Source organism: Castor canadensis, chromosome 13 (assembly GCF_047511655.1).
Source record: "Castor canadensis chromosome 13, mCasCan1.hap1v2, whole genome shotgun sequence".
NCBI lineage: Eukaryota > Metazoa > Chordata > Mammalia > Rodentia > Castoridae > Castor > Castor canadensis.
Genome location: NC_133398.1, coordinates 36059726 through 36085153, shown reverse-complemented (window position 1 = coordinate 36085153; position 25428 = coordinate 36059726). Strand labels below are relative to the sequence as shown.

Here is a 25428-nt window from a genome sequence, read left to right as displayed (position 1 = left end):
TTGGGGAAAGGATCACCCAGCCACACCACTCTCACTTGCAGAATGGGGCCCAGCGTGGTGTGGTGAGCTGCTGCTGATACTGTTTAGAGAACATTACACAATGGATCCTCTTCTTCAGGATTTCTTTCCCTCCCTCCCTCTCTCATCTTCCTGTCTTGTCCCCTCCTCCTTTCCTCTCTGTCCTTTCCTTTCCCTCCTTTTTTCTCCCTCCTCTCCTCTCTCACTACAAGTCCTGAAGACTAGAGCTCCTTTGGTGCTCACTAATGTGTGAAGGCAAAGTTTGCGTGGGGTGAGCCCCTGAGGCTACCAGCCCTCATACTAGAGCACTAACCCTACCCACTGGCTATGGGATTCTGCTTGGCCATTATCCCCCTCCCCCTCCCAGGCTGGAAACTACAGCAGAGAATCATCTATGACCTTGTCTTCTCCTCTGCTCCCTCCTCATTGCAATCATGGGTCACCAAGCTCTATTACTATCCTTTTAACATCTCTCTCAAACATAGCCCCACCTTTCCTGTATCTCTCTAAGCATCAGGCTTATGTCCTCTCTACCTTGAAATGTGGCTCTGGTCATCTCTTTAAAGACCTTCAGTGCATCCTCTGTGCGTAGAAGTCCAGAGTCCTCAGCCAGGAGATGGAATGAAGTATCTCCATCCCTTTTCTCAGGTCCCTTCCTCACTCACTCTGTCCTCCACTTTTAATCCCTCATCCTCACCCCCAGGTCTCTAGGCCTTTGCCCTTATATCTAGCCTCTGCCTAGCATGTGCTAGGTGGTCTTGCTATACTTGAAGGCCAAGTTCAAGTCTTACCTCTCTAGGTCTCTGTCTTCCCAATCCCAGGGTTGTTATCATCCCCTGATGGCCCACTGTCATCGGTGCCTCTCATGGAGGAACAGTTGTTGTCAGTCTTGCACTATTTTTTGTGTGGTCACTTGAGTGAGTGGCTGTGACCCACAAGAAGCCCCCCAGAACAGTGGGTGTGATGTTTCACTTCTGTCCACCCTGCAACCCTTTTCATAGAACCTAGTGCTAGTGCAAGCTATTCTAGACTGACAAAATCTGTGATTTTTCTGAGATACGAAGTGGTTTGCGTCAAGCAAGAAACACCATGCTGCTGCATAGGAGCTGCATGTGCTCCTGGCTGAACTTGGAGGTCCTGATGCCTCCAAACACAAGGGCTTTCACTCAATGAGGAGTTGATGTAGCCTCAAAGAAGAGTCTGGATTTTGAATTTAGTTTTCAATGTGGCCTATTTTAAATAAGTATCCTATGTATGACTTAAACTTTCAAGTTTTCAATAATATTTGTTCATATTATAAGAAAACATTCTTCACCATACCTAAAGATCTGATATGAAAAGCTTTCAAGTACTAAAAAAATGCCTACATACTTCATGCCATGCAATATATATAACTTTGATTTATTCACAGTCATTATAGCTGTATTTCTACTATATTCTAAGATCCACACTAAGATTAAAATATGTGCATGGAAGCAGTAGCCAACCCTAGCTTAAACTTATTTTGATAACTATAGATTACATTTTGCAGCTCTGCAAATATGAGTTGTTTTTTAAATTAACAGTGGGAGGCATGATTTGGTCATAGGCCAATATATGTGAGGGCAGTGGCATTATTTTCACTGAAGTGACACAGTATTTTCAGGGACTCATCTGATGTTTGGAGACCTTTTTGCCAGTGGTTAAAAATGGTTCAGACTAATCATTTCCTAAGCCATCTAAATGATGTGTGCCCTTAATACTGGTTCTTTTGGACACACACACACACACACACACACACACACACACACACACACACTGCTGTCCAGAAAAGATATGGTGGTAAATCTAAAAGTATGAAAGTATGTTCTTTTAACCTCTCTTGAGGAATGATCTAAGGAGCTCAGCCATTTCAGTAAAAGGGTAACATGGCAAATTTTCAAAATCCTGAACGGAAAGAGCTTCAGTAGAATTCATCCGGATGCAACAGTGCTTCATTCTCCTAGACTTTGACTTAAGAGAAGACAGATGTGCACGCAGATGAGAAATGCTGCACTTCCTGTCCTGAGTATCCAGAACACAGGGTGTAGGCTATCGCCTCCTAAACCAGGGAAACAATTGCTCCCACTGAAAACACCCTCCCACTGCTAACCTGTAGACATTAACATGTAAACTTCCTGAGTCACTGTTTTGTTGTTTTCTTTGTCCAAATGTAGAATTCAAAAGGAGGCAAAAGCAATCATTAAAATAAAAATGAGGGTGCTGTTTCTGTTCTTTCTTTCTTGATTTTCCCTGGAAAAAGACATCAAACCCAGGCTGTCTAGGGCTCCATGACCTCTGGCCCCTGGTCAGGTTAGAAAGTGACATCTATATGGAGATACAGACTTTTCCACTTTGTTCCTCCCTCAGGGCAGGGGACATTTTACATATAGGTGCAGAAAGAATTGATTTTTTCTCAAGCTCATTTCTGGGTAGTTTTTGTACAGTGAGAGTGTACTTGCCTATATGCTGAAGACTTATCTTCCCATATACATTATGGGATATTATAGCTACCAGTCACAGACCGTCAAACAGGATTGCCAGCTCCAGAGATGATCAAGTATGGCCTTTGGTGCAGGAAATCCTTTTAGCAAGCCCAACCTTTCTGCCTGGACCTGCTAATCCTCCAGGCACTCCTATCTCACTCTCACTTGGCTCTGATTATTAGAAAGTTCATCACCTATGCTCATCTAAAACTATTCCTCTGGGCAATGGCTGCCTTATTGGCCTGGATTCTGCCATCTGAGTCCTCCCCCCGTCAAAAAAATCTGTTTCTTCTTTCCTATGATAGCCACACTGGCCATTTGGACATTCAGAGACAGGGATCCAGCCCCCAAGTCTTCACTGCTTCAGGCAAATACCTCAGTTTATCCAGTCCCTTGACAGACAGAACTTGGAATTGGACACAGCTGTGCAGGGGCACCACAGCCTCACTTCAGAGTCTATACTTGTGTTAGCAGAGCCTAGGTCCAGTTAGGTTCTCTTTGGGTCCTCCTTCTGGGCCCTGCATTGGGCCACTAGGGAACTCCATCCTCAGTGTCAGAGAAACTTGGTCAACTGTGGAAGAGAGTGTCCTGGATCATAGTTGATGTGGGATGGCCCTGGGCAAGTTGGCCCCCACTCTGGAGCTCAGATTCCTCCTCTGACTACTTCTTTTTGGTGGTGTTATGGTTTGTACTCAGGCCCTTGTGCTTGTTAGGCAGGCTCTCTACCAATTGAGCTACATCCCAGGTCTCTGTGACTACTTCTAAGGTGCTAGATTAGTTTCTTGTGGATTCTGTACTAAATCTTAAAACTACAGAAATTTATCCTTTCACAGTTCTGGAGACCCCCAAGTCCAAGTTCAAGATGTTGGCATTGCCATCCTCCAGCTGGAGCCTCTAAGGGGGGATCCTTTCGTTGACTCTCTCAGCGTCTAATGGTCAATGTCATTTCTTAACATGTAGCCCCATCACTCCAGTCTCTGCCTCATTGGTCCCATTGCCTCTTCTTCTTCTGTCTGCATCACATCTCTCTGCCTCTCTCTTATTAGGACACTTGTCATGGGCTGTAGGGTCCACCTGAATTATCCAAATAAACTGCTCATCTGGAGATCTTTAGCTTAATTACATGTACAAAGACCTTTTCTTTCTAAATAGGTTTACATTTGCTGGTTCCTGGGTTTGGGGCTTGCACATACTTCTTGTGGGGAGGGTACATCATTCAGACTTTGACATTCTACTTTTGCAGCTACCTTTCCCCTTGAGTACGTTTGACTCCAGTTCTCCAGAATCACTGCCTTATGTGTCTTCATTCCTCATGTGTCATGTCTCTCCCTTGCTTCAGCATCCTGAATGCTGCTCTGAAAGATCTGGTGCTGCTCTAATCATCCTTGTTATACAGTTGGGTGGGGCCTTCAGGGACCAGAAAACACAGATCTTTCTGGTTCACACCCTCATTCACCAGCATGCTCTGGCTAGTCAGTGGAGTTTTATCAATGGGAAGAAGAAGTCATGGCTGTTAAAATATTTATTACCAGTTCTTAGATTTAGGGAAAATCCCACTGTAAATGCTCTCTGGACAGAGAAGAGACAGAGGAAGGACCATGTCCTTGCATTTTCCTCTTAATTTAGTCCTCATTGGACTTGAAGGAAATTATATTCTCAGTGCCCAAATTCACATCTCTTTCTATAAAAAAGTCAGAGTACTCATGGACAGCCCTCAAAGAGTGTTGTAGTGTAATCTCCTTGCTCTACAGCTAGCCTATTGCATACGCTGTGGTCCTTTAAGTGTAATCTGTAGTCTGCTGCTGGCTTCTGGGCTCTCCAAATGCAATTCACACTACCATGTACTTTTCTCCAAAAAGCGTGGGCACCACTTTGTTTGCAGTTGACATTCCAGAACACCAAAAATGTCTGAGGCAAGCAGGAGTGCCAGAGCCAAGGGAAAGGGTGGGGCCCAAGATGTGGCCTGTGAGGGCCTAGGTACTGAGCAGCCCCAGTCTCTGCTCAGTACTGTCCCCGATGCTCCTAGGGGGCTTTGCTAAGAAAGGCCTCTGCAGGACTTGGGGGACAAGGGAGGTTGAACCAGATAATCCCAGTCCCACCTGCAACTGCCAATAAGTCAGCCCTGGGCAAGAAGCTATGCCTGACAGAGGCCAATGGGAGCCTAGCAAAGGAAAGATCCAAGAAAACTTCCAGGAGGCACTGGCATTTGAACTGAGCCCCAGTGGGTGAGTAAGTGACAAAGAGGGAAAAGAAAGATAGAGCAATGCACCCACGGGTGCCTTCAGCTGTGTCCCCACTAAGATTGCCTTGTCATAACCCGGATCTGTTCTGGAAGATTCTCAGATTGGAAGGATACTAAGGATCACCTTCTTAGGTAGATATCCAGCATGCACTTCTCAGAGCCCAAGGACAGGGCAGAAGAGTAGGTCACAGATCACTGCTTCTCATTTTGTTTCATGGGTTTTAAAGAACAGTGATTTCCCATTTTGACAAGGCTTGTTTGGCATAGCTGCTTTGAAATATCCCCACTTTACCTCTGCCTAGGATGTCTTTTCTAGACTGTGGGAGCGCCCTCCTTCCCTGCGCTGCCTCTTCCCCCCACCAAGGTAACACTCCCCAGATTGCGTGGTCACAGGGGACTTCCATGTTACCTGGCTCACTTTTCTGGGAACTTCTTCAGGGCAGATATTGAGCCCTTGTGCTTGCTCAATCTAGAGCCTAGAAAAGGGGCCTTCCAGGGCATGGGCTAGTGAAATGAATGATGATGGTTATGACTACTGCTTAGTTGCATCTGGCTCCCCACTGCTCCACTGCTGTCTCTACGGCTACCAGTGAGATGTGTCAAGTCAAGGATCTATGTGGGCTTCTGTGTTTCTCCATCTTAACCTGCACCTAGAGTCAATGTGCTTTGTTGGTCAGGTTCTAGCAAGAACTCAGAGGATGATACTCATTCTCTGTACTCTCAGAGCATAGAGAGGCTGCTGACTAACACCCAGACTCTGGAGCTGCTGCCTCTGACAACATGGCCACCTGACCTGTGGTCCACCTGTCTCTTCCTTGGTACCCTGTAGCCTTAGTACTAGGGTCAAGATGGGGTGTGCAATACAAGAGAAATCACCTGGACTTTTGACTCCATCAGGCCTGACTCCATCAGGTTTATTAGCTGCATGAACCGGGATCCATTGTTTAGTTACTTAAATGATTACCTCTGCATGTTTAGCTTACAGGAAAGAAGACACTGGAAGGACAAAGATCCCTGTGTTCCACCTGCACAGTGGAAATATTTAATAAATGTTAACCTCCCTTTCACATTATCTGAAGGGCTGTCATGGAGAAGAGAGATAAGACTTGTATGCATTAGAAATTATCTAGAACCAAACTTAGTTTTCCCATAAGTTGTCATTCTTTCCAAATTTCATCAAAACCCCCAGTTTCCTAATTTTTTAAATTGAAAGCATTACTGACATTTTTGTCTCTCTTTCACCTGCTGATTAGCACCAACTCCCCAGTGAACTTGGAGGCCTGGATTATTTCTTAAGGTCCTTTGCGTCGCTGCACTGCATTTAATTTCTAAACATAGACTGATAACCTTACTGCATGGAGGGTCTTGTCCTAGGCCTCAGGAATGTAGGGATGAGATACAGTCCTCAGCCTCATAGAGGCCATGGCCTCACATGGGGAGAAGCAAGCAAATCAGCCTGAGGAGTTCTATGGTAAGGAATGAATGAATCAAGAGCTGGGGGAATCAGAACCAAAACAGGATGAGACTGGCCACAATGCTTGTTCTTTTTGCTCTCAGGGCAGAATTAAAAAAAAAATTATTTATTGGCTGCATGAAAACATGAGTGATGAAAACAGGAGTGAGTCCTCCCATAATTTTTGCTTCAAGTTGAATTATCAGTATGGAAAATCCCAACAGAGATGGCCTGTGTTAGGAACCTTCTTTTCTTTCTTCCTCTCCTGCCTTCTTGCAAAGAAAAAAGTCCAAATCTCTGGAATTAATTGACCTTTATGCACAGAAGCTCTTAGGATGTGCAGTTCAGTTGAACAAGTAGCATTTGTGTGCTTGAGAAATGTCTAGGTAGATGCAAAATTACATACCTAAAGAGAATTAATATACCTTTTGTATGATTGTGCTCTGAAGCTAATTTTCAAAAATAGTTTCAGTTGTCTAGATGACAGCTTGAGGCATACAACCTGTGTATACTTATCCCCTCTCTTGTATTTACTCTGCCCAATTTAATTTGGTCAGAGTCTATAAGCTGTTATTGATTGCCTATTACATAAGTTTAGCCCAGTGTTGAGAGTCTGGGGGTGTGAGAGAATATATCATTAGCCAGAAGTTTCTTTTCTAGCTAGACCCATAAGGCTTATACCCAAGAGTCAGCAAACAGTCATCTATTCACTGGGGAGTGCTGAGTCAATTGGTATGCGTGCCAGGATTCCTGCCCCAGGCAGAGGGATCTGGGTAGATGGATGCTGAGGAGGGTTCTCAAGGAAGGCCTTTGAAGGAGCCTGTGATTGAAGATGGGGCAGGTAGGGATCGCAAGGCAGTGCTGAGATGCAGGGAAAGGAGAACAGATCAGCAGGTGAACTCAGTATGTGAATTCGGACTGAGCTAACTTTTTAGTCTCATCCACAGCCTCTCCTTCTCATGCCTTAAGAATGAAAACATTCTTTCAATGCATGAAGCTGCAGCATGCTTCTAGATTTTGCACATAGCATTGCCTTTGCCTAGCCTTCTTTTTTTCCTCACCTGTCAGTAAAACAAGTTATCTTTTAACTCCAATGAACTTGTACTTTTCCTCTCCTGGTTTCTCACAGCATTTTGTCTATACTTCTTTCTTAGTATGGGGCCAGTAGCATATCAGACCGCTCCCCCCCAAGAGATACAGTTGAATAAAGGAATGGCTGATTAAATCACTGATGAGTTGTGTGTCTGATTCACCTGCTGAAATTTTGAACCATTTGATGAAAGAGTGGAGGGCACGAAGATGAAAGTAGGGGTGGCAGATATAGAACAGTGAGACCACTGGGCTTTATTTGGAGAGTGAGTGTGTGTGTGTGTATTGGGGGGGATGCCCTTTAGAAAAGGAATAGGATGTTGATTTTCAGATGACCAGTTTGAAAAAAACTCTAAAAAATACTATTGACATTAAACACTTAGGAGGAAACCTACTTCCATAGTAATCCAAGAACTGCAAATCAAAGTAGCAACATTCCCTTTATAAATCTACCAAATTAGGGGACAGTGAGCAATTGAGGGAAGTGGCTTTCCACCAACTCAGGGAATGAGATTGTGACCACCTTTCTGGAGGGCAGAATGGCTATAATCAAAGCTTGCAAAACTCGGGTACAATCTTTCACCCAGAAGCACCACCTCTAGGCATTCATCCTAACAGAATAGCTAGAGATGTATTAGACAAAGATGTTTATCTCAACATTATTTGTACTAATTTGTACATTGGAACTAAACCAAATGTCCAGCAATAAAGGGTTAGCTTAAAAAATGACACTTCTGGCTATAAAACATAAAAAATAGTGTTGTTGAATAGTAGAGGCACAGGGAATGTTTGCAGTGTATTTTTCTAAGAAGAAATCGTATAAATAGTAAGTTCCCAAGTTATGTTGAAAATGTGTATTTTCACACAAAAAAGCTGGAAGAGTAATTAGCAACTTGGAGATTTTAGTGGATATTTTATTTCTAAAAAAATGAAAAATTTCAAATTTTTCTACTAAGCACATGTATTACTTTTATAATCAGGAAGGGAAAATGAATGTTATTTAAGAAGAAGAGATAAGCTTTGAGAGAGCATTGTTTGCACTTCATTGGGTTGAAAGCTAGCTGGGCACATCATTTATCTTGCAAATTCCCAGACAGGTAGTATTTTCAGAAAGAAGAGTGGTCTTAGGTCCATTTGTGTGAGTACATTTATAGAAGTGAAAGCTTTGGGGGAGGAAATAGATTGATTTTTTTTCCCCTTGAACTTTTGAAATTATTTTTCTCCACTTCATTTGTAATTGAACCACGGAGCTATTCTTATTTCTTCCTTTCTTGGGCTCTGCGTTAGACCTAAAAATATTAGCTGGCTTAGGATGTGGGTTTTGCTAAAATAATTCCCCTTCAAGTCTTCATTGGGCTCTCTCTTATGCTTAAAAATGGAATCCCAAGGAAGACCACCCTGTGAAATCTATTTTGCCCTTCTGCCTGGTGTGTTTTGCTCCCAAATTCTTTGGCATCTTTGGACTCCCACAGCAGAAACCACTCCTGCATTCTTAGGGTCATGGGCCCCATCAGTCACGTAAGGAACTCAGGAGAGTGTACTTGGGTTGGGCTATGTCTGTTGGAAAGGTTTATTTAGGGGCCAATCTGGCAACATGTAATCCTGTGGACGTAACATTACTCTGCAGAAAAAGAGATCAGAGCTGGGTAGCATCTCATTAAATATTAATTATAGTGATGCCTTTTGCCACACATCTTCAGAGAACTCTGGGCATTTCACAGACATTACCTCATCATTAATTTTCACAGTGTTCTTGGGTGAGAAGCTGATGGCAAGTATTATGGTCTCCTTGGGAGGGGGAGAGAATTTAACAGATATTTTAGATTGTTACAGTAAGTTTAGGCATGGGCCTGACTAGATAACAAATGATAAAAGAAGTGGTGGGTTTTTGTGTGTGTCTTCTACATTGTCCATGAATTAAGTTACCTTCCTGGATTTTGCCCCGCTAACATTTATTGAGTGCTTACCATGAATAAGGCACAGTACTGAGACCTGTGTCCAGGAGCAAGATCTAAGCTTCTTAGTTCACATGTAAGGTCTTTAAGTGCTCTAGTTTCTCTGCACCGCTCCTACCTTGATACCTCAACCCTTCTCCACATACACTTTGTATCTCATACTCCTTATCCTGAGTTGAACCTTTGGTCTTTAGGATAGTACAGTGCCATCTCCCTGCTGTGACTTTCTTTGCTCTTCACTGGTGTTTTTTCTGCCCACTCCTGCTCCCTCTCCTACCCTGCATGGGCTGGTCACTTCCCACACAAAGCCTTCCTGATCTCTTGCTCTGCTGTATCCACCACTGGATGTGGTCTCCCGCCATCTGACTCCCAGCTCTTCATGTTAGTGACTTATATACGCTCCTTGATGACCTTTACTGCAAGGATGGTTCAGTTCATCTTTGTGTTTCTCTCTCACCTTGCACGCATTAGATGTGCAGGTACTCATTGTGTAAAAGAATGAGATGGCCACAATTTAGGCCAGAGGTTAGCAGCTTCTGCAAAGCCCTGTGGGTATAGAAGACAGAGGTCACTGATAGAACTGTACTTGGCCTGACCCCTCCTTTGATCCTATTCACTGAGGCTCCTTGCTGCCTACCGGCCCATTGCATCTATATCCACACCATCTTTCATTCGACACTTATGTATTTTTAAAAAATAATCTTTCTTTCATGATGTTCTAGGAGGCACAGGCAAAGAGAAACAATTGGAGCAGTTTTATGAAAGTCACCTCTATTTATTTCTTTTTCAGCCTCTGTTGTGCAAGGCAGCCACACTGCCTGGGATGCTAGAATTGCAAAGGGCTCCATCCAGTGTGTTCTCTGTTCACAAACTGGCACAAAGGCCGAGATCATCTTGTGCTCACCTGTAGCAGGCTGTGTGAGGCTGGGCAGGTTATTTAATCTTCCTGTGGCGTCATTTCCCCATCTGTTAAGGGGGGATAATGTGCCTGGGGGTGACCTGCCTCCCTGGGATGCTGTGAGGCTTAGTGAGCTAATGCCAGTGCTATTAACTTCAGCCAAAGGCAACTGGGAACTCAAATATTATTAGATGGCATGGAATAAACTCCACAGCCATAAAATAGATGTGTCCTAAAACCTTGGGCATCATTGTCTGTGTTGCCCTTGGCACAGAGGAAGCCAGTTTTTCAGTCAAGGACCTCTAGAGTTTCCTCCCTCTTCTGGCTCAAGTGGCTGAGGTCTTGAGGATGACAATGACATCTGGAGGACTTCTGGGCCTGGCATGCTGAAAGGAGAGAAGCCAACCTCGTGTTGCAAGGCACAGCTGCAGTGGCCTAGCATCAGCAGATATGGAGAGCCTGACCCTATGAGCAGTGGGTCCTGGCCCTGGAGAGAATATCCAATGTTACCCATGTGGTCCAGAGTCCGTTCACTTGGACTTATTAACAAGCTTTGGGAAAGTCATTTGATACATTCTTGTGGATGCAATTGGGAATGTGGCCTTTTATCTATAAAAATAGCCGTGTGCAGGGAGGACCAGGAGCAGTGTGCTGGGATGGAAGAGAGGTGCCAACACAAGGAAGAGGCACAGGATTTTTTCCTTGGAGGAGTTCCTGCAGCTCTGCTTGACTGGTGAGTTGGTGATTTCTCACTCTGTAACATGTCCTATCTTCTCTAGACTGTTCTCAGGGAGCTGTTTGCTTTTAATTGTAGTACCTACTCTGTATATTTCTAAAATCTATTTCCATGGTATATTTGTTCTAGAGTACTTATCATTTATGAAATCTGTTTGAGTAAAGGTTCTTTTAGTCTTAATGGCCATTTAATTGTCAAGGGTTCTCAAATTTAACTGGTAATTATTTCTCACATTTGTGCTTTCAAATGGCAGTATCTGTAATCATTTATATAGAGATAGGATAGTCATTAAATACTTCTAGCACTAAATTGCTCACAGGTTTTAAAAAACCCAAGAATGGAGATTTTTCTGGTTGAACAGCTCCACATCCTGGATGGTACAATGGTGTCCTCAGAGAGTAATGAGTGGTCTTTGCTTACACAGGTAACTAGTTACAGAATCAGAACTTGAGCCAGATTTCCTACTCCCTTGTCTATACTTCTCTGGTCTACTCTGTAGAATTTAGCATCAGAATTACAAGTGAGAAGAAAAAAAACACTGTTTGATTTACCTTTTCTGTATGCCTTGCTCTAGTTAAAATGAAATTTTTAGCTTTAGAAATTCCTGTACCATACCACAGCTAATCCCTTAACCTTGAGTCCCTTGATTTATTTGATGGGGACCCTTAAAGTGTGGTCCCCATTAGTATTGGGTGAGAGAACTGGATAGAAATGCAAAATCTCAGCCCCACCCCTAACCTGCAGAAACTCGGGGGTGGGGCCCAGCAATCCAAGTTTTAACAAGTCTTCTAGGTGATCAGTACTCCACAAAGTTGTGAAGTCATCCCCTCCTTGTGTTTTGACAGCCAGTACAGTGACTCACTTTGGCTGTTGTGTGGATTTTGAATTTTCTTCACTGAATTGGGAGGTTTTTTGTTTGCTATGTGGCCAGCTTTTAATAATAATTCCTGTTCTTCATTCTGTTTCCCCCCATTACTACAAGACAGGCACACAGACACAGACAGACACACACACACCCCTAGCAAGAGTGAAATATATGCAGGCCAATAATGAAAGTAAATAGAAGATGTCAAACAGGTTTATAGAAGGAAAAAAAGTCTCAACCATTAAGACATTTCCTAAGTTTCAAATTTAGGAAAAACTTAGAAGCTTGCTATTTCTCTAAGCACAGTGATGAATTAGACTGCTTTAGACCATATTGTACTATATTCTCTATCAATTGGCTGTCTCTAGCATTTTGTTATTTTACTCCTACATGGAACAAATATTTTAGTACCTTTGATTTGTATGACATATGTGATGTATTTGAGTTATGGTTTATCATGAGGTAGAGAACATGCTCAGAAATAAGCATACAGCAAGTCAGCCAGTGGCAAATACGTGTGACTCACCTTTAGACAAAGGGCTGTGGAAAGGTAGAGACAGCACAGAGAGCATGTATTATGGAGGAGGACATTGATGAGAGATGTCACAAAGATGGTGGCATTTGGGCGAGGGATAAAGAGAGGTAGGGTTTTGACATAGGGAGTTTGGGAGAGGGTAAAGAATATTCTAGGCAGAGATAGAAAAACATAAGGCCATGGCAGGAGTGTTGAATGCAATTTGTTTGATGGGGGTTATTTGGAGGTGATTAGAAGAAAATGAAGCTATGTAAGTAGGTCAGTGCCAAAAGGAGATCTTCACATACCCCCTTAGGAATCAGTCTTTATCTTGGCGGCAATAGGGAGCCATTGAAAAATTTCCAATAAGCGTGAAGCATGACCAGAGCTGTGTTTCCAATAAGGTTAATCTGCCATCAGTGTGTGAAGTAGATGGAGGTGTGCAAGGGGGAGGCTTTTGTTATTTTTGTTTTGTAACTATTTTGCAGCAGTATGCTGATATATGGCAAAATTATCCTAATGTTTAATTAGGAAGTAATTGCTTTTCTTATGATGGTCATTGGGTTTTGAAGTAAGCATCTAGGGCATAGATTACTGTCTGGAGGGAATGCAACTCTAATTTTATGATGGAGGAAAATAGAAATTGCTTAACGGAGTGGCTTTGTAGGAAACTTCCGTAACTATCTGCTTCTTTCCTTTTTGAACATTTTCTTTTATGTATCTGTATTCATTTAATCAGTAATGACCTGATGCCAGGTCACATAAAATATACAAATAGGGGACACCTAAAACATGCTTTTCCCTCTCAGTCAAGGACTAACTTTGTTAAAATGCCTGAATGAAACTTATTTTGCAAGGATCTGCCTTATTTTGATGGTGGGTAGGAGAGGGACTGTCGTAAACATCCTGGGATAGGAGTGCGGGCTTCTGGGTTCACAGAATGTCATAAAGTTTCAAGTGTGCTGTTAGGTCTAGTATTTGTGGTAGAGAGAAGACTCTGATCCTGTTGATTTTTCAGCAGAGCTGTGTTTGTAGGTCCTGGGTATTGGCTAGTAAAAGCCATTGTTCAATATTTACTGAAAATCTATCAAGCACTGAAGATTCATAGTGAATCAGACAGCCATGGTGTGGAACTTACGTTCTAGGAGGGAATATACAAATAGTGAGTTCTGAGAGAGGGAAAGTACTGGGTAATATAGGAGTACCTGTCAGTGGGGTATAAACTAAAGCCTAAAACCCAATGGGGCACATTAGTGGTTGCCTAGGATTGGAGGGTTGTGGGGGAGAAATGGGAAGCAATTGATAATGGATATGGGTTTCTTTTTGGAAACGATAAAAAATACTCCAAAGTTGATTGTGGTGATAGATGTGCAACCCCAAGCATATGCTAAAATCCACTGGCTTATATGTTTTAAATGAGTGAATCGTATGGTATGTAAAGCTATGCTTTAAAAAATTCGTTGGGGCTGGGGATATACGTGGAGTGCTTGCTTAGCATGTGTGAGACCCTAGGTTCCGGCTCCAGCACTATCAAAAACTGAAATAAAACAATAGCAATAATAGCAATAAAGTATCAGCTTAGAACCAGGTGTGGTGGTGCATATCTAAAATCGTAGCACGGGAGAGGTGGAGGCAGGAGGCTCATGAGTTCAAGGCTAACTTGAACTATATGCCAAGCTACATAGTGAGACCCCATATCAAAAACAAACAAACAAAAAACCAAACAGTGTCTGAGGGGGTAGCTCAGTGGTAGAGTGCTTGCTTAGTATGCACAAGGTCTTGAGTTTGATCCCCAGCACTGAGGAAAAAAAATCAACTTGGTAAGCCAGGAGTGGGAAGGGTATCCCTGGCAATGAAATAGCATATGCAAAGGTTCGGTGTCATGAGGAGAACAGGAGGAGGCTCAGTGGTGCTGGAACCTCTGGGATGTGAGAACAATGAGATAAAGAAGAGTTAGAGATAGAAACAAACAGGCTGGAGAGGGGAGTGGGGTCTGCCAAGTTGGGGCCTTGAATATCTATAAATAATCACAACAGATACCACTTCTGGAGCCCTTATGTGCCAGGTACTCTTCTAAATGGTTTGCATGCATGAACTCCTTCTCGCCACAACCTGGTGAGGCAGGCACTGTTGTTACCAGCATTTTGTCACTGGGGACTCACAGATCTATTAAGTGACAGAGTGGGATAGGAATCAAGGAGGTCTGGCTTCAGGGTTCACAGAACGGACCTAATAAATTACCCTACAAGTTCTGTGATGACATCACAGAGCTTTAGGCAGGAGCGTGACAAGGTCAGATTTACATCTTGGAAAAAGATCATTCTGTAGCACGAGGGACAGGTTGGAAGATGGAAGGCAGAGAGATAAGTGCTGTAATTCTCCATCTAAGAGACCATGCCAGCCTGATTATGTGTGACAGCAGTGGGGATGGAAAGAAGTGGAAATTTGAGTGATGTTTAGGTGGCCACATGAACAGGACCTGAGAGTGGTTGGGTTGTAGGGAAAGGTCCAAACTCTCTCAGATAGATACCTGAATTCTTGGTATGGGGTGTTTGATGCTCATGGCATAGATACCAGATGTGTCCCAGTGAGGAAGGGTTAGTGGCTGCTCGTGACAGACTAGGACTGGCGACCTCTCTGCCAGGCAGAATCATGGAATTGAGGTGTCAGGGGCCTTAGAATGCTTCTTCATCTAGAGGTATCAATGGAGGTACTAGAAGACAGGACCTGATGAAGGTCCTGCACGGAGCAGAGCCAGGGTGTCACAGGTGTGATACTCAGGCAGGTGAGCTTTCGCCTGCCACAGTGCCACTCCCCAGGGAACCTTTTCTCCTTTGCTTCATCCCTCACAGCATCTTTCTAATTCTTTTTAAAAGTGCTGTCACTGCTACACCAACAATAATAGTGGAAACTAAAATAAACATTAAAAAATTTTGTTGCCTAAACCCAGACAAACCCTGAAGATCAGCTCAAACTTGTCTTGTGTTCCCTGCTGTCTGTACCCAGCCTCACTTTTTATATTTGTTCCCTGAGCAGATATGGCTTTGTAGCCAGTGGCTTACACCCAACATTAAATCAAAGCATTTGATTTGATAGCATTTTCTGGAATGCTCTATGCTTCTGGTGAATATTATTTAAGGATCCAGGAAAAAGAGTGTGCTGTGACTTAATCTTTCTCCTGTTGTCAGCGGCTCTGTTTTTCGTTCTTAGAGATTGTGCCTCAGTAACCATCTTGTTGTGTGGCCGTTTCCTTCTCTCCTTAGACAAAATTCCCCCCGTGATAGTCTCTGTGAACTTTTAAAGTGAGGATGACCCAAGCTTGACACTACTGAGGCTAGGAACAGAAGCTGGAATGCTCAACGAGGGCCAGCTTTCTGGGTTTCTGTGTCCTGTGGTTTTCAGGGATCTGTGGATCCAGTTGGCACCCATTTATAACTGTTGGTTCTACTCCTACTGGCTACCATCTCCTCTAACAGCTGACCCAATTCCCTGAAATCATTTGCTGTAAACTGGGCAGTTCTACAGGAGGGAGAAGAGTTTCTGGGCAGAATACTTAATTAGGGCTTAATGAAGACAGCCCAAGAGCCCTTTGGCCTGAACCCTTGCACGGGATCCTGATTGGCAGGCGACAGCTGGCACTCTTGGCGGTCTGACAGCAATCAGCTGTTCCCAATCCCCATGCAGAGATGAGCAAGGCATATGCTGCCCTGCTACTTGGCAGGAGCTGTTTCTTCGACTCCCTAGAGCATTTTAGACATCCTTTTCTTATGAGCCCCACGCCGCCTTATATTGCTTAAGAGTTGTCTGTGTGCCTAACCTTCTGTATAACACAATGAACTCTTCAAGGGCAGAGGTCATGTCAGGTTAACCTGTCTCCTCTACCATACCTAACACAGGTCCCAATGACAGAATGGGCTTGATACGAGTATAATGAATTGCATCAATTTGGGGACCAAATCCTTTGATTTGAAACCGTTCTAAAGCCTCCACACTGGAGTCTGAACACCAGGGACTAGATTTGGAAGCTGTAAAGCAGGGGCTCACAAGCCCATGGCTATGCCAAATCTATGGAAATGTTGAGGACTAAGGACCTCAAGAGCAGCATAAAGCCTTGATGTCACAGGTCATGGGTCAGAGCTCTGTGAAGCATGCCTTGGGATCGGTCCTAGACGCCATTCTCAGTACTTTGTTCTGTGCTTATGGTGTTTACTGTTTTTTATTTTGTTTTTAGTATGATGGGATTGGAATCTTGCCTTCATTCCCAGGCACAGACACATGGAGTCAAATCTCAGTCCATCAGGGTGGCAAGTGACAGCTCTGATAAGTCCTCAGTCTGAACTTCCCAAGCTCTGCAGAGGTTGTGGGTTTCGCTTTTGGTGCTTGTGGTCTCAAAGAGGCCCAGAGGCTTTTGAAAATTAGTTGGCTGTAATGATACTTGATGAATCATTTGATAGTAAAGTCACAAATCTAGACTTTGAGTTCACATTCCACAATTTTGTTGAATTATGCCCAGATGATAATCAAGAGAATGTTTAAAAAAAAAACAGATTTAAGGCATTTATAATGACCAAGTCTATGGGGGAGAAAAGGGCCTTGTATTGAATGCAAGAGGACACTGAAGACCACATGATCTTAAAATCTCTGAGCTGGAAAGGCCCTGGCAGGCTTCTAGTCTAGCTCCTGAGTACTTTGTACAGCCGTATAGTAGCAAGTGGCACCGGGGAGATATGTTTTCATGAAGGTCCTGATTGCCAAGTCTGTAGAACTTGTTTACGATGGATCTTTTGGCTTTCTTGGTGATATTTAAGATGGTTGATTGCATACACATTTTTAGTGGTTAGGTACATAAAATAAAATTTACCATATTTGAACCACTTTAAAGTACACAATTCAGTAACATTGAGCATGCTCACGATGTTATGTAACTACCACCACTATCTAGTTCACCCTCAAAAAAAAATCACATACTTATTAAGTAGCCACTCTCCATTCTCTCCTCTCCTCTGTCCCTGGCAACCACCACTCTGCCTTCTGTCTCTATATAGACTTGCTTATTCTGGATATTTCATATAGATGGACTCTTTCGATATGTAGCCTTTTGTCTGTGGCTTCTTTCAATCAGCATGTTTTCATGGGTCATCCATGTTGGGGCATGTATCAGTATTTCATTCTTTTTCATGGCTGAGCCATATTCCATTGTATGAATGTAACACAGGTTATTTTTCTACTCATCCATGGATGGAACTTGGGTTGTTTCAACAATTTGGCTATTGTGACTATTACTCTATGAGCATTAGTGTATAGGTTTTTGTTTGTACATTTGTTTCCCATTCTTCGGGGATATAAACCAAGGAGTGGACTTGCTGGGCCAAAGTTACTCTAAGTTTAACTTGCTGAGAAACCACCAAACTGTCTACATGGTTATTTTGAACATTTCTTCTTCATAGGTTTCTCTGGCTGTTCTCAGGCCTTTCTGACCATTTCTTCTCAATTTCTTTCATGGTTTCCTTGGTTCTTCAGCCCCCCCAAATCAAGATGCTACAGCATTCCTTCCTCAGCTCATTTCATCCTTCACTAGTGGTGTATTACAATGACCAGGGGCTCCCTTAACAAACCATGCCCTGGTGCCATCCGCCATATATATGATCTAATTTACTGTAAGGTAGGTGACACGAGCCCATTTCATAGATGATAATGTAGGCTCAGGGAAATTTAGAGTAACTTGTTCAAGAATGCAAAGTTAGCACATGGTTAGTGAGAGTCAGGGTTAGAACCAGGACATGTCAAGGCCTGTGCTCTTGACATGGGAGGTCACTGGAGAAAACCTTTGAGCCCAGCATTGCACTGTCAAAGCATGGAAGGAAGGTCATCTGTGTCCTGTGTGGCTGCTTTGAAAACTATGGAGGAGGGTGCAAAAACCTTGCCACTTTCTCAGGTCTCCAGCGGTCACTTCTGTTCTGCTCCAAATTAGATTGTTATATATTTTGCTAACTCCCCTGGGGAGCTCAGATTCCTTGAGGGTGAGAACTGTACTTGCTTATCTCAGTGTTCCCCATAGCCCCTGTATCCAGCACACTGCTACTGTTGATCCGTAAGCCTTCCTTGAAGAAGCATAGGATATTTGAGTTGGCTCAGAGAGGATAAAGGGGACACAGGACTAACAGTGACATTTGTCTAGGTGTGTCATGGCTAAGCACATACTAGAGATTTGACTTGAAGGATGAGAAAAAAGGATAGAACTCTATGGCTGTCTGGAAGTATTCATGGGAGAACCCACAGCAAGATCTCAGAGTAGATGAAACTCATCCTGACCTCTGACTTTGAACTTGGAGACATTGATGCTAATTCTATCCCCTGGCCCATTGTGCCACAGCACTTATCACGTTCTAACATTAACATTCTTAATTAATTAGTTTCCTTTATGATACTTATTGTTTCTTGTCTAGTGGGAACCTCCACTAGAACATATGTTCCAAGAGGGTATTGAGTTACGTGTGTATGTATGTGTGTGTGTGTATGTATGTGGTACTGAGATTTGAACTCAGGGCCTTGCACTTGCTAGACAGGCACTCTACCATTTGACTCACTCCCCCAGTCCTTTTTTCCTTTTAGTCTTTTTTTTTATTATTATTTTTGATAGGGTCTCCTCCTTTTGCCTGGGCTGATCTCAGACCAAGATTCTCCTACTTCTGCCTTCCAAGTAGCTGAGATTATAGGTGTGTACCACCACACCCAACTGGAGTTTTCTCTGTTTTGTCCTGATGTATCCCAAAGCCTAGAACAGTGCCTGGCACACAGAAGATTCCCTATTCTGGATTTGCATATGAAAACCATAAACATAATCATGTTTTCAAGGTTCACCCATGCTTAACTCCTTAACTTTACAGGTAAGAAAACTGAGGCTCAGAACAGGAAGTGGTGTGATTTGGGTCTCTGTATCCAGCCAGTACGAGAGCAAGAACCTTATTGCAGGTCTTCTTTCTCCCAATAGAGTGCTCTGTCCCTTACCTAAGTGGAAACAAGGGTTCAGCAGCCACACCTGGCTCAAAAATGTCATTTGTTTTCCATCTCTGAGGCTACTTAAATGACCCAGCAAGATAGCTATGTTGAGTTGGGGCCTTTGCAGATAGCATCACTATTAGCATCAGCCCTTTCCCATGGCCCTTCCAGGGCTCATTATCCACCTGATACCGTGGATAGGTTGTGTGAGCAACTTCCCATCTCCTTCTTGGAGTGGCCTGAGCCCCCTGCTATCAGATCACTAGCAAGAGAAAGGCACAGCCTGGGTCCCCATGAATGCTGACTGTTCCTTCTGCTGCCCTGTAGCTCCCAGAGGGCCATGCAGAGGCCATCTGTACTGAGCTAGATAAGAGGCTAAGTCCTTTCTCTGAGGTGTCTAATCCTGTTAGGCAGATGTAAAATCTGAGGGGGCATAGCAATACCCTGTACCTCTCCCAAGAGCTGGTCTTTGCGCCACTGATGCGCAGATGATTTTAGGTGATATGTGAATGAATGCTTTTTGTTTAAATGGTTTAACCTTTATTTTAATGTGTACTAGGAAGAAAATATATCCATGCTATTGTCTAGGATGAAGCTGCCCTGGGAGGTACCATACCGTGGAATCTTTGTCATGTACCAGGGTGGTGGTCTGGCAACTTGCTGCCATGACAGAAGTCACAAAGGCAGCTTGAAGTTATGTGTCATTTGGAGAATGCTACCACAGATGCTGAGGACCCAGGGTGTTTTCCCATGAGCCACCTCCTACGTCTCTTTTTCCTCTTGGTTCAAGGTGAGGTAGCAAAGGGTGCTGGTGGCCAGAGCTCCTTCACATGACCAAGTGGTTTAGAAAACCTAGAGCACCAGGTGTGAGCCACTGGTTTTTCTTTGGGCTGTGGTAAAACTCCTTTTAGGCATTCCAAGTCCTTTTTCATGAAACGTATAATGTGTGTGTTGGGGGCAGTAGATGTTTTTGGAGAGAGAGGCTAGTGGAGGGAAGGGAGATGGATAAGAAACAGGGGTGGGAGGTAGGTGCTATTCCAAAGTAAGAAATGAAGCCACTGCATTTAGCTTTCCTTTGACTTTTCTTATGACCACAGGTAAAATGGCTGACCACACACACTCAGCCCTGTGTGGCAGTGAAGACTTGACTGGGATCTGAAACAATACATGGGGTCCTAGTTATAATGGCACTTTGAGGAGTAATAGATATAGGTGTAGGTATAATAGGTAAGTCCCCTTTCCTTTCTTGGGAGTATCATTTTTTATAAAGCATGATATTGATATGAATTCTTTTAAAAAAACTCGTGCAGGCATGAGACAGCAGCCCATTATCTCTCACTGAGCTATGATCACTGTAATGAACCAAGGCAGCATGAAATGATTGATATTACTAATGTAAATGTGAGCTTCCCTAAAATATTTGCCAATGACTTTCTCTTCGGGCTTAGAAGATTCAAGAATAAAGCTGCTTGTTGTTCTGATCTTATCACTGTGGTTCAGACATCCACAACCTTGCCATTATTAATTCAACAAACATCGATAGAGCTCAAGGCATTCTACCAGACCAAGTAGAGACTGTACTCCTCCCCTCAAGGAGTTTCCAATCTAGGGGACAGAAAACAAGACCTGACTCCATATGAAGTTAGAAAACACAAGACAGCAGCACTCAGGAGGATCAAGAGTTTGAGGTCAGCTGGGGCTACATAGTGAGACCCTGTCTCAAAAAAATAATGAAATCACAAGACAAGTTCATAGATGAGCTGGTCATGGGCTGGATGTAAGAGAAAGAACTACCCAGCAGTACTGTGATTAGTGACCCTGGTAGAACATGGTAGGCTAGTGGCCAGAGATCTGTCCTGGGTGTGGTGGGGCTTGAGCTAGGTGTTGAAGCTTAAACAGGATTTTAATAAGTTCCCAGAGAGTGTGGGGATCATGAACAAAGACAAAGAGGGCTACTAGGACAAAGAACCATGGGAACAGAGAATTACAGGCTAGAAGAATGGAGTCTTAGGGTACTCCTGACCTCTTTGAAGTTCTTTAACCTCTCCAAGTCTCAGTTTCTTTGTCCTCAAAATGGAGTTATAGATTCCCATCATGAGGAGTAAATAAAAATACTACAGGTGAAAGCATTAGTTTTTTCCTGTTAGATTTTGGTTATGAAGTGTTCCCCAAAAGACTCATGTGTTGTCTGATGGGCTTTTGGGAAGTGACTGGATCCTGAGGTCTTTGACCTAATCAGTGGATTAATCTTAGAGTACCATTATCTTGTAGTACTGCTGGGAGGTGGAGCCTCCTTGGGGGAATTGGGTCATTGTAGGGGATGTTGTGGGAAGATTCTTTGTCTCTGACTCCCTTTCCTGGCCACCATGGTGTGAACAACTTTGCTATGCCATGCACTCCTGACACCATGATGTTCTGCCTCACCACATGCCCACAGCAATGGAGCCAGACAGTCATGAATTGGAACCTCGAAACCATGAACCAAAATAAATCCTTCCTCCCTTAAGTTGTTTTCTCAGGTATTTTGTCATAGGGATGAGGAACTAGCACAACTTCCTTTCCCAAATTGGTCAGAAGAGCAGTCCTTAGGGGCTGTGGTAGGAGATGAAGTTGGATATCTGAGAAGAGAGTGGATTTTAAGGATGGGGCACCCTGGAGGACTTGAAGAGGAAAATGACAAGATGATAGCATTTTACAATGTGCAGATACTAGAGAAAGTCAATATGTTTATAAAAGGCATGAGCCTGAGATTTGGAGACCTAGGCATGTCTGGGCTTAATTATGGGAAAGCCAGAGAGGATCCAGGTGTCCCAGTCCTAGTTTAGTGCTCTTCCCTGCTTTCCCTAGGTTTTGTCCAGAGCCATGTTAGAATCATACAGTGTCTGGCTTCTCTCAATTTTTTTTTTTTTTTGCAGGCCCTGGAGCTTGAACTCAGGGCCTTTACCTTGAGCCACTCCACCAGTCCTATTTTTGTGAAAGGTTTTTCCAGATAGGCTCTTGCAAAGTATTTGCCCAGGCATGGTTTTGATCCTCCTGATCGCTGCCTCTTGAATAGCTAGGATTATAGATGTGAGCCACGGGTGCCCAGCTGGCTTCTCCCACTTAGCATAATGTTTTCAAGGTTCTTCCATGTTATTCCTTTTTATGGCAGAGAAAACTTTGTGTTCTTCAAACTTTTGTCCCAGACAAATTTGGTCACAAAACTAAGCTCACACTATCTCAGAGAAAGAGGTTCCACCTTACAGAAAGGCATTACATTTGCCTATATTTTCTTTCTTTCTTTTTGTGGGACAGTGTGGCGAGTGGACATAAGCAAGGTGAGATGCAGTTCAACTGTTTTTCCTAAGATTATCTGTAGGCTGAGATAGGCAAAGGCCCCGGCCATGGAAGAGGGAAATGCAGAACAGCTGCTTCTCCTAGGTTGTTTGCATTCAGAGAAGCAGGAAGGTAGGTTTCTCCTGTTAACAATGTCACACTCCTCCCTGAGAACCACTGCTCCACCCTGTTTATCACTGGGTATAAAAGACTCACTGAAGGAGGACATAGGGCTTTTGCTTTTTGGGCTTTTTGGTGGGGAAGGCTTTTGCTTTTATTTGGGCTTTTGCTTTTGGCTTTTGGACTTTTTGGCTTTTTGATATGGGAGGCTTTGGAAGGGAAAATGAATGTTGAAGGGAAAAAGAATTGCTAAAGGGGAATTGCTAAAGAGGGGTTGATAGAAAGTCTGCACCGAGAACTTTATACATAGGCTTTCGAAAAGCTATGCTGAAGAAAAGCCAAAGAGAACATGGGACAGTGCAAGATAGAGGACTGGGACTTTAAGAGTTCTGCATATGCAGTTTTTAGGTGTGGCTGCTGTTGTTTGCAAGTCTGAGCACTAAGGCTTTAAGAAAGCTAAAGAGAGAACATGGGACAGTGCGAGTCTGAGGGCAAAGACTTGAAGAGAGATTATGCTAAAGAACAGCTAAGAGAAAACACGGGACAGAGCGAGTCTAAGGAAAGAGGTTTTAAGCAAGATTTTAAAGAAGGATTTAGAAGCAAGGTTTTAAAGAACAATAAAGGAGTAAGGCCTTAAAGAATAGAGAAAAGAAGCAGAGTAAAATGAAACAATGAGGGTTGTGCGTCTCCACCCGAGCGCCCAACACACCTGATCCCACTTTCTGTCTGTCTATCCTGTGTCTTTTCTGAATCTCCAGTTGCCCCCAGTTAACCCCAGTTAGGTTCAGTAATAATGAGGAGCGAGAGAAAGAGAAAAAGCTCACTCCAGGACTGGGGTTTGAACTCAGGGCTTCCCACTTGCAAAACAGGCACTCTATTGCCTCAGCCACACCTCCAGTACATTATGCTCCAGTTATTTTGGAGATGGGTGTCTCACCAACTAATTGCTCAGGCTGGCCTCAAACTGCAATCCTCCTGATCTCAGCCTCCTAAGTAGGTAGGATTACAGATGTAAGCCACCAGTGCCTGGCTTATGCCTGTATTTTCAAGGGTCTCCTCTATGTTTTATTCTAGTAGTTTAAAAATTTCAGACCTTACATTTAGATCTTTGTTCCATTTTGAATTAATTTTAATTAATGTGCAGGTTTTTGCTAGGGGTCTAGCTTCAGTCTTCCAAATAGGTGGATATCCAGTTTTTCCAGCCTCATTCGTTGAGGAGCGTGTCCTCGTCAATGTATGTTTTTGGAACCTTTGTTGAAAATCAGATGGCTGTAGCTGTGTGAGTTTATTTCTGGATCTTCCATTCTATCCATTGGTCTACATGCGGATGACAAAAGACTTTGATGGCCATTCCCAGCCTGGGAGGGAGGCGGTGGTATGGTATGGTTGAACCCAGCTATAGAGACCAGCAAGCTGATCTGATTTTGAATTCCAGTTCTTCTGTTTCCTTGCTGTGCACTGTTAGCCAAATTCTTAACTTCTTCATGCCTCAGTTTTGTTTCTGTGAGTGAGGGTTGTTATAACATGGGTTATGGGCTCAGAGCGAGGCCCTGAGCTCAAAACCCTAGTAATACCAAAAAGGGAAAAAAGATAACACATGAAAATTGCTCAGTCCAGCACTTTGCACACAGTAAATGGAAGCTCTGTTACAACATCACTGTAATTCTTAAAGCTTAGACTTTATCCTAAAGATGAAGGAGAGCCCCTGGAGGATTTTGAAAACAAAAGTGCCCGGGTTAGAATTACATGACAGCCATATAGAGGATAGAGTGATGGAGGGTACGGCCAGGGAGACTGGCTACAAGTTTGATAACTTGTATTGTATATAATAGGTATTTCAGATAGAAAGTTTGCACTCTGGAAGTAGCACTGAGAGGAGAGAAAGTGAGAGGTGAAGATAATTGAGACAAAGTCATAGGATTTGGATCCATGTGGGGGAAAAGTCAAGGATGGTTCTCAATTTTTGACTCAGGGCAGTTACAGAGTTCAGTGGTGGTCATTTTTAATTTCCACCTTAGAGGGGAGCCATTTGAGGAATGGAGCAGAGAGAAAGGCGGCAAATTCTGTGTACTAAAGAGGCAGTTGCTTCTCAAAGCAGCTGGAACTGTGGCAGTGAGATCGCCCATGGAGTGTGTTTAGAGCCCTAAGCCCCAGACTTTGCTGTACATTGGAATCACTTGGGGGGGTCTTTAAAATTACCAGCGTCTGGCTCGCATCCTCAAAAACTAATTTAATTGGTCTAGGGTGTGAGCTGGGAGTTTTCAAGGCTCCCCAGGTGATTCCAATGCACAACAAAGTTTGGGAACCATGAGTTTAGAAATATTAGATACCATTTTTTGAGATGAAAAGGGAAGTTGAGAACCAAACCCTACAATGAAGGATGGCAAGGAGTTTGCTCAGAATGAGTAGGTCAAGAGGCTGGATAGACGTCAAGGGAGCCAAGGAGGAAAGTTGGAAAAAGAACACTTTTATCTATACTATCTTAAGAGAAAATGCTAGTTTGCTCATTTATTTCTCTCGTTCAAAACGCTGGATATTTGCCGTGCCCTTTGGCTCCTTGTTTGTGATTTTTCCTGTGTTTTATGTGCTTAGCAGGTGTGTGTACTGGCAGTTAAGTGTTGTAGGAGGCTCCTGTTTTTTCTGTTTATTACTGTTGCATGGATGACGTACTATCTCATTTTGTTTTCCTTTAATTCGTTTACCATATATTCAATTTAATG

At 43.3% G+C, this 25428-nt stretch overlaps 1 protein-coding gene across 7 annotated transcripts in view; it reads left to right on the top strand.

Moving 5' to 3' along the window:
• The window catches only part of Frmpd1 (FERM and PDZ domain containing 1), a 161969-nt gene that overhangs the window by 74741 nt on the left and 61800 nt on the right, over window positions 1–25428 (top strand). For 2 of the 7 annotated variants that reach the window (XM_074051427.1, XM_074051428.1), the window contains exon 2: window positions 10052–10892. The exons of the other annotated variants lie outside the window; for them this stretch is intronic. The gene's annotated coding sequence lies outside the window, so the exon portion shown is untranslated. The remainder of the gene's footprint in view (window positions 1–10051; window positions 10893–25428) is intronic. 7 annotated transcript variants of the gene reach the window in all.